This window comes from Haemaphysalis longicornis, unplaced genomic scaffold (assembly GCF_048455015.1).
Source record: "Haemaphysalis longicornis isolate Haplotype H1 unplaced genomic scaffold, Haemaphysalis longicornis Haplotype H1 scaffold_8, whole genome shotgun sequence".
In the NCBI taxonomy this organism is placed as follows: domain Eukaryota; kingdom Metazoa; phylum Arthropoda; class Arachnida; order Ixodida; family Ixodidae; genus Haemaphysalis; species Haemaphysalis longicornis.
This window is the reverse complement of record NW_027526445.1, coordinates 52,493,254-52,513,371: the sequence shown is the minus strand read 5'-3', so window position 1 is coordinate 52,513,371 and position 20,118 is coordinate 52,493,254.

Below are 20,118 nucleotides of genomic sequence, written 5' to 3'. Positions count from 1 at the left end.
CAATCACACAGCAACAACTTCGTGATGAATTTCCAGTTTCACTGGAAAGCTATTTCAGACGTTTAGACAACCGCTTGCAAAGCTGTCACTGATGTCGGATCAAAATGAGTGCAGTAAACGCACCGTTATTTATGTTATTACGCGCCTAATGCAAACGGCGGTTAAAACTTTTTTGTGTGGGTACTAAGAAATATCGCTGACATAAATACGAATGTTTCTTTCGACTGCCATAAAACCTCCTTATTTTGCCGTTATAAATTGCTGACTAGTGTGTTTACGTTGTTGCCTAGTACCACAAAGTCAAGTTGGGCAGTGACATAACGTGGGCAAAGCGTGTTGCAGACGGCTGTTCATGTGGTAACAATTCACTGGGTGGCTCCGATCGCGTCATCTCCGCCACGCTGCTACAAATGTGAAACTACTAGTTCATTAATCTCTCGCAAGGAAGTAATCATAATATGCGTGCTCTCTTTGTAACCTACTTGATCTATGTGTGAACAATCGACTCAAGACAATCTTATATCCACCTACACGTGATGTATTCATCCAGAGCTACACTAGTGACGTGCTATATATGCAATGAATACAGAATGTGGCTTATAGAACTGTTCGCATCTCGAAGTGCATTTCTACTCTTTGAATGTCGAACAAGCTCTTTGACACCACGCGCTTCAAGTCGCCATATAGTGTCCCTGGAGCACGCATTTCGAACCGCACCGGTCACCCACCGCAACTTCCACGTACGGGAAGTTGCGGTGGGTGATGTTGCCTTTGCTGCCACTGATGTTGCCTTTGCTGCCACTTCTTCATCTTCGTTCTTTTAAGTGCGAATGCACTTCTTAAGCGACCCTGAACCTGCGTCCACCGGCGATGTCCGCATAGCATACCCACGTGGGGGATTGGCCAGGAATCTCCTCGTCTTCCTTGGCAACGGGGGGAGATGGGCGCGCGCTGCCTGGCCGCTGACATGGCACATACCCACGTGGGGGATTGGCCAGGAATCGGGCGTGAGAAGGGCTAATGCACCCGCTTAAAGGAGTACTGACACGAAATTTGAAAGCTGAGATCCGCTCTAGCAATCAAGTACAACCACAACACAAATAAGTGCGAATGCACTTCTTAAGCGACCCTGAACCTGCGTCCACCGGCGATGTCCACATAGATACCCACGTGGGGGATTGGCCAGGAATCTCCTCGTCTTCCTTGGAAACGGGGAGAGATGGGCGCGCGCTGCCTGGCCGCTGACATGGCACATACCCACGTGGGGGATTGGCCAGGAATCGGGCGTGAGAAGGGCTAATGCACCCGCTTAAAGGATTACTGACACGAAATTTCAAAGCTGAGATCCGCTCTAGCAATCAAGTACAACGACAACACAAATAGGTGTCTGTGTATAAATGCATACTTTTTTCTTTGTAGTTGTGTGTGTGTGTGTGTGATCTCTCTTTCGCGAACATTACCGAACCGCGCAAATTCAACTCGTGCATTCGCACTCTCACATTCTTCCCCTCGGGGAAATGCGGGGAATTTTTATGTGCAGCGACAGAGTGTAACAGTGTTCTGCTTAATTCCCAGCCTTTTCGCGTCCATCCACAGTTTTGAACACCACAAGTTGTGACCGTTCCTCGTAATAATGTATGGCTTACGTTAGTTTTTTTTAAAGTACACCCGTTTTGTGTAATATGTAATGCATTTTGCATTTAAGAAAACAACATAGAATGCAAACGCAAATAACTGTCTAAGAGCCATGCCCCAAACTTCGCCCAAACTTGTAGAAACAGGGCTTCCGCTCCTAGGCAGTTGAAGCACCGGCGCAGCTTGCCGGATCCCCCTCCCCCAGCCGCTGATGTAACACTTCTTCGGGTGGCGGCCTGGCGAGCTCTTTGTCAGGGTGGTCGTTTACAATCAAATAATTTTCCGGATTTATGGACCTTTGTGGTTGTGCTCATCGAGGTGGACATGTGCACCGCCTGACGTTGCTAACTAGGAGATACTCGTTTAGGAAGGCTTCTGTGTTATCGCTCTCCAAATATGCGTCTCTGTACGGCTGGGGCATTATTGGAGCTCGTTGATTGCAGTGTTCATTTTCCCTAAACGTTGGAAACGTATTTTCAACTTGATTTTCAAAATCATCGTTCGTTAGACTGTAGGCAAATCTCCCTTTCTCCCCTATTCCGGCTCTGACATTGCTGTTCTCCCTAAGCACTTACCAAAAGGAGCTCACATATGAAAGTACACGCATCACCGCACCCCTAAAAATTTTAATTGCCTGCACACCTGAATAGAAAACGTACCTTTACACATGGCGCTACCTTATACCTTGTTTTGCATAGGCGGAGGGCGTTTTATTTGGAGATAGTAGCGCAGCCTCTTAATCGCATTCGACATGGTGCGTTTTTCGTCTGCGAATTCCGCGGAACGACCGTTCGCACTTGCGAAGTTCGCAATGCCTGGGAATGTAGTCTAGATGGCCTGCGAACGTAACGATCTTCGCATTTCACAGCCACATTGTTTGCAGACCGAATTAAGTCTGCCGCGAGCAAAGCTTGTTGCGATTTTTTAAAAAAAGGTTCTATTTTACTTTCTCTGCGAGTTGTTTCAGACTGTTGTGCAATAAATATGAGTGTACCTGCGGTTTTATGAAACAATCGCCAAATATTTATCTATATAAGTACACCAGAAGAGAAGGCAAGCACAACAACCAACCTGGTTCGCTTGTTGTGCGCGTTTAGAAAAATTCGGTTTACCTCGGCCGGTTCTTCTTGGGTTCTTTGGTACTTGTTCCCTGCTGTGATGCCCGCCACTCAGGCGGATACCGATTAAGCATTCTGTGCAAAAATTGCGCGACATGGTATTGTGAACGCGCGTGCGTTTGTTTCGGTGCACCCGCGCTTACGCCACGCGTGTACAAGCAATGCCATCTGGTTTCTCAGCATGCAGATGGTGATGCCGTGAGGTTCGCCTAGCTGTGTTCCTATTGGCCGCAGGTCCAGCCCCTTTCTCCCGTACGAGCCGTACGAGCGGCGTTCGCGGGGTATCCTCAATCTTTCCAAACATTTCGACCTTTGCCGCACCAACAAAAAAATGTGGTTTGGCCGCACGTGCGGCACCGTATCTGCGAATTCGCAAGGACAATCGCACCATCTAGAACGGGCTTCAGATTGCATAATATGAAACTTTCAATGTTTTAGCTCGAATCGCGTGAAGAGCGAAGGTTCAACGCTTATAAAATTTCCTAGATATTATGAAAGCTTCAGTGACATGACTGCACCATGTTTGGATTTTATAGCTTCTTTAGCTTGCAAGCTTCCTCATTAGCTGGTTTTGATTGATTGATTGCTTGACTTATTTATTGATTGATTGATTGATTGATTGATTGATTGATTGATTGATTGATTGATTGATTGATTGATTGATTGATTGATTGATTGATTGATTGCAACTTTATTCATTTTTTGGAGACCAACGTACGCAAAAAAAAGGGTTGGAGCCAATTGGCGTTAGATGTTTGAGTGGCGCCCCCTGGCTATGGGCGTCACCTTAGGGACTCGCGCCGCTGTCGTCTGCTACATTCCGCTTTTAAAGTGCAGCACTGCCTGTGCTATAAAACGCCCGTTTTTGTGCTTCAGAGCATTAAAAAGCATATTTCCTGTAGTTTGGTTTTTTTTGCCCGTTTTTCACACCTCCGAGAAATATGAAGCTGTATCCCGCACAAGTTAGCAACACACGAGGAGATAGTAAACACCTTTCTTAAGTGCATCGTTCAGGAGGTCGTGTCAAACTCGTTTACTGTAACGAAACCAACCAGTCCACCTCACCACTGTGCCCAGAGTGTGATGTGCGTGAATATCTGAAACACCTAATCTGCACTGTGGGCGATGTAGTATTGGCCACATTTTATCGGCCGCATGAACAATCAAATATGTCTGTATGTGAGCCAGTCTATGCAATGCAAAGGGTTCACCTCAGGGACCCCTAAAAGGAGCACTAAAGGCATCTGAAAACATTGTGAGATTACTTGTGCAGATTAAAGCCTCGAGTGCCGTAGACATGGCTTGGAATACTCTCAGTGCGTTTACGTGAAGTAGTTGAGTAGAAAAATGATTCTCACTGTGATGTTCGTTCTGCATGCTATTTTTATTTTCGGTGATGTTTCCTACGCGCTAAGCTTGTCTTGCAAAGCGATTGAACTATGTTTACCGCCATAATTTTGCTGCATACGCTAATGCGGCGCTTTTGTCAATACTATTTTTTTGTTACAAATATTTTAGTGGCATTGGCAACAAGGGATAGCAGAATGTGTTCACTGGGGTTAATTTTGGGAGGGGTAAAGCTGGTTTTGGTTTTAGTTCCACCATGCAAACCGTCTCTGGTTTCGGACGTTATCTTTGATCGCACTTAAGCCATACGCAGGAATCTTCGTGACCCACAATACACATGTTCATGTAGAAACAAGGCATATAATTCTTCTTGCACCAATCCTAGCTAAAAAGTATCATTTAATGCTCTAAGGAAGGTGGAGCCAAGGTGAACGCAGTGGCTGAATACTGGTTCTCCAATTCGGAGATGGTGAACCACGGAACGTTTCTCCTGCACCTTCGGAGCTTACCTACATGTCTTTTTTCCGCAGTGTCCACTACGTCGCTGGCCCATCAGCCAATTAAACATTGCCGGCCAATAAAATAACACCGTCGCCCCTGGCTTTGATCTAATACAGGGGGATGCCACTCGCGCTATTCTTCATAGAAACAAATCATGCAACAGCAACATGCAACAAAAGGTAAAAATGGCAAGTATGGATGGGCACACGCCTTCATGTCAAGTATTGCTCTTTACTTGTTGGATTGCAGTACTTTGAGCTGCTAAGCTCATCATTGAAAAACTCTTGGTCAGTAAACGTAACTTAATCCCAAACCAAGCACCGCTTTTTTCCTTAAATTACTAAATAAACCAATATTTAGTTAGGCTAGCTTTAACTTATCTCCCACAATTGCCTGATCAGCAGCTGATGTTTTCTTTTTTGCTCGGACAGTATTATCGACCGGGAAAGTCTGTCCATGCTGAAGGCCGCCCTGCCATCCAGTCAAAAGGTTTTAAGGGTTCGCAAAGAAGGCTTCAGTTCATTTTCTGCATATATACATTACTTCGCTCTTAAATGGCTTGATGATTTCTACGAGTGTATCAGTCACTCAGGTGTCTGCAGCTTGCGACGAAGTGTCGAAAGTCAATTACGAGAAGTGAAACTTTCTCGCTAGAAAAGCGGCTGGCAGGTCTATCCGGTCAATCTCTGCTATCGAGAACATGTCACAAGAGGTTCATGGTGTTTCATGAAGTGTAACTCATGAGTGATCACAGGTAATATTGCAAGTGACGGGCGTGTTCGATGATGATTGTATGGTTTTACGCGCCGACGTAACCCAGGCGATGACGCGCGCTGTAGTGGAGGGTTCTGGATTAAATTTGGCCATCTGTGGATCTTTAACGTGGACCGAAAACTCGTTCACACAGGCGTTTTTGGTGTTCGCCTCCATCCGAAAAGCCACCGCCGCGGCCGGGAATCAACCCCGTGACCTCGTGCTTAGCAGCGCAACGCCTTAGCCACTGAGCCACTGCCGTGGTTGAAACAAGCTCGAATAGTCCCATAATATACCATAACAACTACATTCCGACATTTATGCTCGTTTCCAATTTCACTGAAGTTTTCCCGAGAAATATAATTTACACAAACGTAGGTGCGTCTGCACGAAATCCACGGGCCTCGTCCTCGCCCATCACATAGCAAGATGAGTTTGCATCATTTTGCGTCACTGCTGCAGTTGTTGCGGCCGCCCCAGAGCTCGGACGGTGTTTTTATTTATCAGGATTTAAATAATAAATGAGGCATAAGCGGCTCCATACACGACCGAAACCATGCTTATATGCGCTTGCCTGGGCCATGCAAACGTAAATAAAAGTTGCACCAATTCTGGAAAATGGTTGGTTACGATTTCTAAACCGATTAACTAGGCTGTGCGGAATTCCTACGATTCTAACTCTTTTTTTTTCATAGCGTCTGCAACGCTCACGAAACTCCTCATGTGCCCTAGTTTCACCGAGGAGTTTAATGGTTGGCGGAAAATGAAGAAAGTCATAGATTCGTGTGAACCTTTGGCACGAACCTCAGAATAGTGTAACGGTGGGACTGCTCTTGCAAACACCGATATTACGAATAGATTTATGTCACAATGTCATTTGATACCATTTCATCTCTAGAATATAAATAACAGTGCATAAGTTCAGTGCATAAATAACGTTCTCCGCAATTGAACACAATGTTGCGGCTTGATTTCTGGAAACGAGTCACTTTTATGCATCAATTAAAAACGAGCCGGTAGAACGATAAAGAAGCATCAGCAAAAACGTCTGTGTGTATCGAGTGCTGCGCACGCTCAATACTAATTAAACGTCACAAAATTAGTACATAGCCCCTCCCCCAAGAGCTATCTGAAAAACCTTGCAGTATCTCGTACTCCGAAATTACAAGTTTGAAAATGTTTGAACGTTTCAAATGTTTGTGTTCCTCGGATCACTTTTTCTTGCATTCCGCCCATGTAATACACTACAACTGTACTATAATGAACAGCTTTACATTAAACGATCGAGCTATAGATCGACTGCGGTGGTTCCCGATTGAATGATTGAATGATTTATTCAGATTGAAAGATTGAATGATTTATTCCCGTACCTGTGCAGCTGCTTTTGTCTGATCATTCGTTCCCATCAAGCTTATCTCGATGCAGGTTTTAGTAGAGCTCCGGCCTACTGAAAAGCATAGTTTATCGAATGTATTTAAAGGAAAGGACAAGTGTATGAACATTGTTTTTTCAGCCTACGCGTAACTATAAATTGTAATTTTCTGACACCAACCTTTGCGTTTATTTCTTGATGCGGCCCGATTGCAATTGCGGAACCCAACAAATTATACCTACTCAAAACAGTTTTCATTGTTTGATTTAGTATCAAGCGATATCGCGGAAAGTGATCTGAACATCGCGGTACGATCCGCTCACAAGCTACAGGTTTCTTTGATGCTAAACTGAGTCCTGCATTCGTAAAAGTAACAAATTTGTCAAAACGATAACTTAACCTTAGTGTCCGGTTCTGCCGAGATAGCGCACGCACGAGGCTTTGGTCTAAATGCTCACTAGTCTGCCCGGCCGGCAGCACGTTTATTTCAATGGTTTTGAAAGCGCCATCTCGTGGCGCTACAGCATATTGCACGTGCCGGTGGCAATAACATAACATTCCTCCTTCCTTTAACAAAGGAAGCAAACAAAACGGAAACATAAGGAACCGAACAAATAGAATAATGCGCATGCTGAAAGTTTAGCTTCGTTACTGAGGCACATATCGCACAGCTGGTTTCCGCACGCGCGAGCTGCGGCGAATTGGAGTCTGAAGGGAGACCACTGAGTTCGGGACGTCACCCATGGCACTGGCACAAATACAGGGGTCACTAGAGACATCCGGGCCCTTTAGTTCACTAGGCGAAACACCCTTAGTTGGGATGGCACTGGCGGCCGCTGCTGGGGTGTCGCCAGCGGCACCGCCTGCACGGCGGGTTCCACGCGTGGGACATCCGGGCTGTTATCCTGGGCTGCCCCTGAGTGTTCCAACAGCTCAGGCTGCCACGGTACCACCCGGACGTGATCGCGGTGTCTTGTCCACTGGCGGCCATCTGGCAGTCTGAGCACCGCTGAAAAACCTTTGTCCGCTCACACCATTGCCGGTACCCACGCGCGACCTGATCGGTAATTGCGAGCAAACACAGTAGTCCCGCTCCTGCCGAGTTTCTGTTAACCCGGAGGCTTTCTGTGATTTGCTGAGATATCACAGTTGTTCGTAAATCAGGCCGCAGCAAATCTAGCGCTGTTTTCAACCTCCGACTCATGAGAAGCTCAGCGGGGCTGCAACCGGTAACTTCAGAGGACGTTGTCCGGTATGCACGCAAAATCCTGGCTAGCTGTAAGTGCAAACCATCCCCCGACTCCGCTTTCTTTAGCTTCTGCTTAATAGTCTGTACCGCACGCTCCGCTGCTCTAATATATGCTGGGTGATACGGTGGTACACGGATCTGAGTAAAGCACGTTGTTGGGCTAGTTGGTGTTCCATGATAACAATAAAACTGCGCAAAAGGACGGGACGGAAGAAGAGGACAACAAACCAGGCGCCTGGTTTGTTGTCCTCTTCTTCCGTCCCGTCCTTTTGCGCAGTTTTATTGTTATCATGGTACACGGATTTTTCGGATGCTGTTTCTACGCAAGAAGACCTTGCATTCTTCACTCACGAACGCTGGTCCATTCTCGGATACGACCATATCAGGGACTCCATGCACTGCGAACATTTTTCGCAGGATATCAACGGTGGCTGCAGCTAACGGGGCGGATGCGGGAAACACCTCTATCCACTTCGAGAATGCGTCGACTGCTCTGAATAAGTATGTATTCCTCAGCGGTCCGGCATAATCCACATGAATCTGGGACCACGGCCTTTCCTGGAATGGCCATGGCTTAATCGCTGACCGCCTCGGTAATGGCTGATTTTCTTGACAGGTGCGGCACGATTGTACCGCTGCTGTTACTTCATCGTCCATGGATGGCCCCCAGACATGACTACGAGCCACCGCTTTCATTTTAGCAACTCCTGGATGCCCTTCATGGAGCAGTCGTAGCACGTCAGCCTGCATGGATGCAGGCACAACCACCCTGCTTCCCAGCAATATGCAGTCGCTCTGTACACTCATTTCATGCAGGCGAGTGGCGTACACATTCCACGGAGCTTCCTGGGGAATTCCCCTACCAGTCCACAGTGCTTTGCAAAGACGTGACAGGCATGGGGCTTTCCCTCGTAGCTGCTGCAATAGCTTGCGCAGACAGCACTCTGGGGTAACATCTTTGGTGCATAAAAATCTCCAGCGGGTTCTCGACGGGCATCTCAGCTGTCCGAAGCGGAAGCCGGATCAGGGCGTCGGCGTGAGGAATGCGGCCACCCGGTCTGTACTTCAACACGTAATCATAGCCCGACAGCAAGAGTGCCCAGTGAAGTAGTCGCGGTGACCAAGACTCTGGAATCGGCTTATTGTCCGCGAGAAGCCCCAACAGTGGCTTGTGGTCGGTTGGTATTTGGAATGGGCGCCCCCACAGGTACTGTTTCAACCGTGTTACGCCGAACACAACTGCCAAGGCCTCCTTATCTAGCTGGCTGTAGTTCCGCTCAGCTGTCGGCACGCTTCTGGACGCAAAGACAATTGGTCGCTCTTCCCCCGATGGTTCTATCTGGGCTAGAATCGCGCCGAGACCATATGGCGCCGCATCTGTGACCAGCACTGTAGTTTTCTTCAGGTCGAAATGCGCCAATGTGTCTGCAGATGCTAGGAGCTTCTTACTTTCGCGAAAAGCCTCTTCTTGACGTGACGTCTATGCCCATGGTGTACCTGGTACCAGCAAACCATTCAGAGGATTGAGCACTGTCGACAAGCGCTTAATGAATTTACTGTAAAAGTTTATCAGCCCCATATAGCTCTGCAAAGTTTTCACGTACTTCGGTCTTGGTGTCCCAAGAATGGCTTCGACGTTCCTGGGACTGGGATGCAGACCTTCGGCGGTGATGACGTGGCCCAAATACTCGACGCGGTCTCTTATGAATTCGAATTTCGCTAGCTTCAGGCGTAGGCCGGCTTCCTGAAGGTGCTTCAGCACTTCGAACACGTTTCTCCTGTGGTCATCGTCGTCGCTTTTCGTCAACAGGATATCGCCGAAGTAGACAACGACGTGTGGGAGGTCGACGAGCAAGTTGTCCATTTTTCCCTGGAACAAAGCTGGCGCCGAAACGACGCCGAACGGAAGCCTTCTGAATTGAAACAGTCCTTTCACGGTGTTTATGGTGACCAGCTCTTGAAACTCGGCGTCACGCCTTATCTGATGGTAGGCGTCCTTCAAATCAAGTTTTGTAAACTTCCTATCGCCACACAGTTTGGCGAACAGCTCTTCGATTCTTTGAATGGGGTAACTTTCCGGGGCCGTGACTGGATTGATAGTGATTTTAAAATCACCACACACACGTAGTCTACCATCTTGCATCAGTATTGTAACCACCAGCGCGGCCCACTTCGCCGTCTTTACAGGGCGTATACTGTATTCGCGTTGCAAACGCTGCAACTCTTCTACATACCTGTCACTAAGTGCAAACGGCACCGGCTGCGCCTTGTAGAATTTTGGTCTTGCTCCATCTTGCAGCGTAATCCTGGCCAGCACACCCTTCATTGTATCAAGGCTGTCAGAAAACACGTCCAGCAACGACAAAAGACGTCCAGCAACCAGAAGGCGTCCAGCAAAAGACGTCCAGCAACCAGAAGACGTCCAGAAAAGACCAGGCCAGAAATCGTGCTGATTGTTTTCACTTCTAACGGATTCGAGATGGTAATGCCGAACGCTTCCATCCAGCCCCTTTCGAAAAGTGTCGGGCAAGCTCCGCTCACGACTAACAAAAGCAACCTTGCCTCCTGCTTGCCGACATTCACAGTCGCCGTTATCCTTCCCAAGACTGCGGAAACCTCTCCGGAATAGCTTTTGAGCTGCACGTCCGTGTGCTCCAGCGGGTTCTCTGGGAAATGGGCTCGAAATTTCGCTTCGCTTATTATCTAAACACTTGCCCCAGTGTCAAGTTCCATCACTATCGGCACGCTAATTACAAGAGCCTCGATTTTTATAGGTTTATATCTATGCACGTTTATTTCAATGGTTTTGAAAACGCCATCTCGAGGCGCTACAGCATATTGCACGCGCCGGTGGCAACAACATAACACTTAGTGGGGAAAAATTGGCACGCCTGAGTAAAACCCATCGCTATCCGCTTTATTCGAGTGAACAAACTAGACCTGTAATATTTGTAGACCTTTTGTATAGTGGATCTTTCACCTAGATGGACTTTAAGGTTTTTTTAATTTCGGAAAGCTGCTTTTCACCACCCGAAAAAACTAAAAGTACAGATACACTCCGGATTCCCGAAGGAATTACAGGAGGGCGCCATGATGTAGACCTTGCATCCACACCATGAAATCTGGCGGACGTCCGACCCGCCAGCCGCAGGGGCGATGTGCACATGGCGTAGGACTCGGAGGGCAAGGCAACTCCACACCCAATTCCCAGCTGTAGCTGGTCAACAGGAGCGGGGCAAAAGGGGAACGTGGAGTAAACGGGGCATGGTATTGATGTGGCGAGGACCTCGTCACAGCCGCCGGGAGGGCGGCTTCCCTGGCAAAGGTGTCTGAGCAGAACCTCATCTCGGCGAGACGACCCGCCAGGGAGATCTGTACAGTGCGGGGGTATGAGAGCACGTACGGTGCGCAGTAGACGTTCTTTTTCACTGACAAGGCGAACACCGTTTAACGAAGGGGTGACAGGAGCTGGATATTGCACACGCACGGGGTGCGTACCGGCATCTTCTCTGCAGCCTGCATTGTGGGGTGGCTATTCCGTTGGCGACATGACAGGCGCACACGACATGGGTGACTGTCCACTATGTTCTGAATTTCTAGCAGAAGTGCATTGGACGTAAGAGTTTACGGAGCTCTCGTACAGCTGCCGATGAATCACTGTAAATTGTACACTGTGATGAATCGTGGTTGATGATGAATGGTCTGTGTAGCAGACCATCCCGCAGTGCAAGGAGTTCTACCTGCGATGATGGCCACTTCTCCGTTCTAATGTAAGTGCAGGTCAGTATATCGGGAGGCGAACTCGGACAAAGTAGAGCGGTATGATGAAAGGTATCCGAAGCACTGGCGTCGACAAACATTAGCGTAGATGGAGGGCTAGCAATGTCAATAGAAGACTGAATCGGAGCACCAACCGTTCGGAGATGATTACGGGCAACAGATCATGTATCCGTTAATTCGTGGAACTTTCATGGCGGCCGTATAGTGGTTTTTGGTAGTTGTGGGGCTGGTGAACCGGTCATGTACGCTGCAAGAGCGGCAGAATCTGGTTCAAGTCGAGAGCTTGTTTTTGGAGCCGTGCTTGTCGACGCTGATGGACTAGCTCATCAAATGTGTTGAGCTCTACTTCCTGCTGGAGAATAGGGACGGTGGTGAGGGCTAGAAGACCAGTTATACGTCGCATAGCCGAATTGTTTATTGTATAAAGTAGTTCCCAGTCTCACTTCGTGAAAAAGTGGAATTGAGCTTGATAAACTACGCGAGGCTGAAAAATGGCTCGGACAAGCATGCGGGTTATCTTGGAGGCCGCACCGCCGGCTTTATGAGAAATCAGACAGAATATATGCAGCGCTTGTGAAGCTTGATGCTTTGCAGAGCAAATGCAAGGTTTTGCAGAACCGGTGGCCGTAATATCCGAGCCCAACAACCGTAAGGTAGACGCTGCTCGTACAGGCGTGCCTTGAACAGAAAGATGGATAGGGGAGGTTTCCAAACGCCGACGGCCCCATGCGCTGGCCACGGTGAGAAGTGCCGTTTTCTGAGGAGAGCGCGTGAGGCCGTGATACCTGTACCAAGCATTGCTTTCGTCTAGGGCTTGTTGCAAGCGGACATTTTGGTGCTAGGGAACAGACCGTACCGTGATGTCCACAGCATAAATGATACTATAGATGGGTGGAACAGTACCAAGTCGCCACGAAAGAGGTATCATGGCCATTTTAAATAGCAAGGGATCCAGGAAAGATCCATGAGGCGCACCACGAGGAGGCTGGAGGAACCGGTTGGAGATTCGGTGAGAGGAATGGAGAAAGTGCGGTTTCATAAGTACGAGGAAATGACATCACACAAGCGGGATGGTAGTTGAAGGAGAAGAAGTACCACAATGACATCAGCGTAGTCAAGCTGATTGTACCCTTTGTGAATGTCCATGCCCAGCACAGAGCGCATATGGTGGAACTTTTTGTATATCTGTGTGTATGATCAGGATTCACGAGTTGTCCCTTAGTGCCATCACATGCAGCAGAAAATTGGCTACGCCGTGACATGCTTCATTACAAGCCCAGTGGACACCCTTTAAGATTACGAGGACCGGAGAGAAGCGCTGCTTCGGGGTGATGTGCTCTTCTCGCCATGCAGAGATCTCATTTCAATTCCCCCTGACGTGGCGACTCAGGGACTTGGTAATCATGCTGCTGAGCCGAAATATGTCTGTTCCATGTCATCCGCGGTGGCCGTTTTTTTAGACGGGCGAAAAACAACAGTAACGATGTTTCGGCGCAAAGTAAAAAGAACCAGGGGGTCTCAAATTATCCAGCGGCATCCACTACCCCTTGTCTCACACGCCAACAACAGCTGCGGCGCGGGATACGCCATAATATCTAATATTCCGTGTTTCACCTAATTGGCCTGGGCAAACACCGTCCCACGTTCATCACCTTAACACACACCGTAACTCTTTTACCCCCCTCGACAAAGATAGTTCGATACGTGGATTTTTATTATACTGGTGCGGACCCATGTCTGCCACAGCAGGCAAAAACCCCCTCACGTCTATTTTTGTTTTGTTTTGCGCAGTGCTGTCTTAATAAACCGAAGCGTATGTTGCATCAGGCTAGTCGTTATTTTCCCACCCTGAATTGTGCCCTCTATTACAGTGGAAGCTCATTTAGGTGTGTTTGGAACTTTTGCAAAGTCTCAGTTACCGAGTCTTCATCTTGAAATATACTTTTCGGTAACAATGCAACCACCTAAGCGCGCTCGTGATTTTTTGTTTATGGCGCCATCACAGTGCATTTTTTTAATTGTTAACTGTTTTTTAAAACGGTAGTAAAGTATATAACTATTCACGTTTACGAGAGCGAAAATTTGCAGTACTCACTACTTAGGATGCAAAATCACAAACAATACTTTGGTTGATTTCTTCTGCAATGTCTTGTTTACATAATTCGGCTGCTTTAATATTTATTCTTTGTGCCTACATTTTACCGTTTTTGTCAGTTTTTAATTAAAAGTTGTTATACGCGCTGTTGTTTTGCAACAAATTGCAAAGTAAATAAACATACAACAGTTTTTGGCAACTTTTAAAGACTATTTTTTAATTTTGTAAGGTCATACACGCATCGAAAATTTGTAAATGTAATGACCACGATTGCTTCAGGTTAACTGTGGGTGCTTCCCTTAACGCAGTTTGAGAATCGCAATATGTAGTGCCAACGGTAGGTGTTTTGGCCGAGACCTTTCGAGAGCAGTTAGTATTTTCATTTGTTGGACAGATTCTTCAGAGACGAATTTGCCTGGCATTTACAATGACCCATCAACAACTTCGTGATACATTTCCAGTTTCACTAGAAAGCTATTTCACACGTTTAGACAACCGCTTGCAAAGCTGTCACTGATGGCGGATCAAAGTAAGAACAGCAAAGCACCGTTATTTATGCTATTGCGCGCCTAGTGCAAGCGGCTCTTCAACATATTGTACGTGGTGATTAATAAATAACACTCTCATAAGTACGAATATTTATTTCGCCAGCCGTAAAACCCCCTTGTTTTGTATTTCTAAATTGCTGACTAATGTGTTCACGTTTTTTGCCTAATACCACAAAGTCAAGTTGGGCAGTGATCTAACATGGGCAACGTGCGTTGCAGACGGGTGTTCATGTGCTAGCAACTCACTGGGTGGCTCCTATTGCGTCATCTCCGCCACACTCCTACAAATATGAAACTACTAGTTCATTAATCTCTCGCCACAATGAAATTATAATATTGTAACGCTGTCTGCTGATGGTCTGCAAGGTCAAGTGACCCAAAGAATTGAGCAACGAATTCAAGCGAAGGTGCTTGAGGCAGAGGAAGACGAGGTTGCTAGCGTTCACGACTGCAGTCAGACGTACAGAGCTATCTATCCCTTGTTTACTTTGCAAGAAACCGTCATTCCCCGCACGTAACAATTGGGGTGGATGTGCGAGGTAAACCACGACGGATCATCAGCTTACCCAGGTTTTTGCCTTAGCTGACGAGTCGCTGCTCTACCACCATTGCTGCCGGAGATGCCCAACGAACCAGCTCAGCGCGTGGATCCACTGACCCCATTGCAACACCCAAGAGAGTTCCGCGACTTCTCCGGTGAACCGGGTGAGGATGTCGACGATTGGCTACGGCACTACGAATGAGTAAGCCTATACAATCGATGGGACGCGACCATGCAGCTCACCGATGTTCCGTTTTCCCTGACTCACTAGGCGTTGCTTTGGTTCGAAAATAATGAAAAAATCGTCACCAGTTGGGAACGTTTTGTAACGCAAATCAGGGGCAGTGTTTTGGTGACTCCGCAGAAAAAAAGAAAACAGCCGAACCGACCTTACTAGAAAAAGCTCAACTCCCGGGGGAAAGATGTACGGCATAGTATAAAGACGTGCTGCAGCTCTGCCCGGTCGTTAATTCGGCGATGTCTGAGTAAGCCAAGGTGGGTCACCTTCTTAAAGGCATCGCCGACGATGTTTACAACTTTCTGATAAGCAAAGATCAGCTCAACATTACGGCCGATGTGATCCAGCACTGAAGACGTTTGAAGCTTTGAAGATGCAGCCGTTACGACCAAGTTTGTACGTCTGGCCAATGTCACCACTGTCGCTGCAGTTGATGTGGCCGCGTCAGCCGACCTCGCTGAGATTGTGCATCGTATCGTGCGAGAAGAACTCGTACGGCACCCAGAAACTCAGCGGCCTGACGACGGGTGCGAAGGCTGTGCAATACAAGAGCTCGTGAACGCTTTCCCAACATGTAACCCCCCTTTCAATTCAATGACGCTCGGGGATCCCCGGGAGCTGGAACCTGACATCGACTCGGACACGAAGAGCCGTAACGAGCTCCTCAACCCTCCATACCTGTCGCAGTACCTAGGCTATGTTGTACGCCCTACCCTCGAATACGGGAGACGGTCAGGCCGAGTTTCGGAGAGGACCTCCTGTCTGCTATTTTTGCGGATGCGTTGGAAGTATTGCCCGTTATTGCCACCACCGTCGCCAACACCGAGATTCGCACAACGGCCAGCGTTCTCGCGCACTACCTCTCCTCGCGATTTTGGGGGCTACGGACATCCGCAGCCAGCTCTCCATCTTAGACAGGACGCATTCCAGTAAGCTCGTCGCAACAACCCTCCGGCCTCTGACAGGAGTGCCACAGCCCCGACTCAGCGCGTACGGCGGTGCCCTTCTCCACAACGTCACTCGCTCACACCGGGACACAAGCCGGCGCAGCCGATGGGGGTGAGGTTGCGGGACAGTCTTCTTCGGAAATACCTCCGCCTGTCTTATTGTTAAAGGACAAAGTGGACGTTATAATTGATGAAATTCCCGTAAGCGCATTAGTGGACACTCAATCTATGGTTTCGGTTATGAGTTTGAGATTTAAACAGAGTTTACTCCGAAAGGTGATGTTCCATTGGAATCAACCGGTTACATTTCGTGGAGTTGGAGGTGAAGTGTTGTGTCCGCTGGGGCCTGTTTATCAGGTGTGCATCTCGGTGGAAAGGTGTTCAAGACAGAATTCACTGTGCTTCCCCATTGCACACACGATGTCATATTGGGTATTGGCTTCCTCAAAGAGTGTTGTGCTACTTTTGTTTGCGCAGATGGAGAAATTCACCTACCAGACTGTGTTTCTTCACCCCTAATGGACAAGTCGACTAATATCGCCGCTCTTTCTGTATTGGAAGACTACGCCATACCAGCGCTTTCGGCAGGATTTATTGTTGTTACTTCGCCCACGATCCGTTCAGGCCCGTTTGAAGCCTTGGTGGAGCCAGTACATGAACGCTGTGCCAAAAAGAGCCTCCTGGTTCCGTGCTGTGTCGTCTGAGATGCTGATTGCCGTGCCAGATTGTGGGTGGTGAACTGCTCGAACAAAACCACCGTGCTTCCCCAGGGCATTGATATTGCCTCGTACAACGAATATGCCCCAGCCACAATTTCTGCACTGCCCGGTGCCCCAGTTGATTATCTCGATCCTTCTATCCCAGGAAGTAAAGTTCATTGGAATGATTGATAAATCTCTCCGCTCTGACGAATGCCGGTCTCTCTTGAGGATTCTTTCCCGGTACTCTGCTGTATCTGATTTTTCTAAGACCCACTCCACGCTCTCGTTTCCAAAATCCCGGCCGCATCACGTCATAAATACTGGACCAGCAACATCAATTCGGCAGAAACCTTATCGAGTGTCACCATCTGAGCGCAAAGTTATTAACGACCAAGTCGGCGAAATGTTGAAGGAAGGCGTGATTCAGGAGTCTTCGAGTCCAGGGGTGCCCCCGTTAATCTGTTGAAGAAGAAAGACGGCTCCTCCCGGTTTTGTGTGGACTACCACGCCTGATTGCTGTCACAAAAAAGGATGCATATTCTTTACCACGGTTTGAAGATGCTGTTGACTGCCTCCACTCAGTTTCTTCCTTTTCTTCCGTCAACTTAAGATCCGGATACCGGCAGATTCCTATGCATCCAAAGGTCAAAGAAAAGACGGCTTTCGTCACACCTGATGGGCTCTACGAGTTTAATGTTATGCCCTTTGGCTTGTGAAATGCGCCTGCCACCTTCGAACGGTTCCTGGACACAGTTTTGCGTGGTCGAAAGGGAAACATATGCATATGCTCTCTAGATGATGTCATTTTCGGTCGCACTTTCGACGAGCATAATGCCCGCCTAGCTGTTGTGCTTGACTGCATACAAAACGCAGGCCTCGTATTGAACTAAAAAAATGTTGCTTCGGCGAGCGCCAAGCCCTTGTTTTAGGCCTGTTGGTTGACAAGAATGGTGTGCGCCAGACCCGCACAAGACTTAGGCTGTGGTATACTTTCCAAGAACCACAGTCTGTAAAGGATTTAGGAAGTTTTCTTGGCCTCAGCTCGTATTTTCGGTGCTTCGTGCCGAGATTTGCTGACATTGCGTCTCCCCTAACGTGCCTGCTTCAAAATGACGTCGTTCTCATTTGGACTCCAGAATGTGATGAAGCTATCCGCCAGGTGAAGTCTCTGCTTACACCGGGGCCAATCCTGCGCCATTTTGACCGTCTGGACCCTGTTGAAGTGCACATGGGAGCCAGCGGAATGGGCATTGCTGCCGTGCTAGTTGCACGTTATGATGTCCGTGAACACGTTATTGCTTATGCCAGTCGTTCGCTGAGCAAAGCCGAGCGTAATTACACGGTCACGGAACCATAGTGCCTGGCAGTCATATTCGCGACGCAACGCTTGCGTTCTTACCTGTATGGCCACAGCTTTAAGGTAGTTACGGACCATCACTCACTGAGTTGGCTTGTGAACCTCCATGACCCTTCAGGCCGTCTTGCACGGTGGGCTTTGCGCATGAGGAATTCAACGTTACGGTAATTTACAAGAGCGGCCGCAAACATTCTGTCGCAGACTGCCTTTCCTGCCTCCAAATGATAAAAAACAGACGGCGATTCTGATAACCCCGACAACTATCTTTCAGCTGTGACCACGGAGTTTCCCGACCTCAGTACATTCAGTAAAGCACAACTGCAAGATCCGCACCCAGCATCACTGTTCGATTCAGCACGTCACAGTCCAACGCCTAGCTCCTTGTGTGTGCACGACGGGTTACTCTACAAAAAGAATTACTACTCGTCAACCAGTTCCCGATTGCTTCTTGTGGTTCCTCAAAGCTTATTAGTTCGATTCTCCATGCTATGCACGACGATGCCACTGCGGGCCACATGGGACTTGTACGCACGGTTCACCGCACGCGCCAGAGCTTATACTGGCCCAAAATGCGTCAAGTGACAGACCGATACGTCGCGAGTCACCCTGAATGTCAACAGCACAAGACTCCTGCGTCAAGGCCACTTTGCCAACTGCACCCCGTAAACCCACCGCAGTCTCCATTCGAGAAAGTTGGTATCGACCAGCTCGGTCCATTCCCATGGTCAGCGCACGGTAGCCTTTCGACAATTGTCTGCGTTGACTACCTTTCCCGTTACACAGAAACCGCCGCGATTCCATCAGCTACTGCCACCGAGGTCTCACACTTTCTTTTGCACCGTATTCTGCTTCGCTACGGCCCGCCTCGCGTCATCATCAGCCAGCGTGGGCGCCAATTCACCACTGATGTCGTCTAAGAACTCCTCCGCAAATCTTTCTCGCTGCTTCGGCACTCAACTTTTTTTCTTCCGCAAACGAACAGCCTCACTGAGTGCATCAATTGGACACCTACCAACATGATAGCTATGTACGTTGATACCAAACACAAAAACTGGGATGCCAACTTGCCCTTCATAAGGTACGCATGACATACTGCCCTCCACGAGACCACAGGATACAGCCGTTTCTACCTCCTTTATGCGCCTCCCCTCCGGAGCACTTTGGACACGATTTTTTTCGTTTTTAAATGCAGAGCATTTCAGTAACTCACGATGTCACCAGCGTTGACGTCCGTAGTCGTAGTCCGCACCCCTCCCCCTACACTATATAAAAAAATACTATCCGGCGCCTGGCTTCGATCCCTCAACCCTGCGGGCGCAACGCAATGTACATGGTGCTCTACCCACTGCGCCACAAAGCCGACACAGAATGGGAGGCTACGAACGCGCCTTATATCCTTGACTCATTCAAACTACGTCAAGAAGCTGCTGATACAACGCATTCACTACCTCCCCAAACACTAAACGTTAACGCAATACACCCACCCCTATGCGACGCATTTACTCGAGTCCCCCTCGCGGGGAGATGGGCCCAATTTTCTCTTCACGATGACCCCAGCGTAGCCAAGACTCTCTGCCTCGCTGAAGATGCCCGTCGGCTCGCTCGATAGCTGCAACTGAGACATGTCGTTCAGAACAGGAGATTCTGTGTGGCTTTGGACCCCCCTCCCCAAACGCGGTTTGTGTGAGAAGCTGCTGGCACACCACACAGGGCCATTTGTGGTTCTCAATGGTATAAGCGATGTGAACTACGTCATCTCACGGCTCCTTAGAGGTGGCAGAAGAAGCAGCAAGTCGCAAGAGTTCACGTCGCCCGACTCAAACCCTACTACTCACGCGGCATGCCTTGAGTGGCCCGCAGGGCAACGATTCCACCTGGGGAGATGTTACGCCGTTTATTGATGGTCCGCAAGGTCAGGTGACCCAAGGAATTGAGC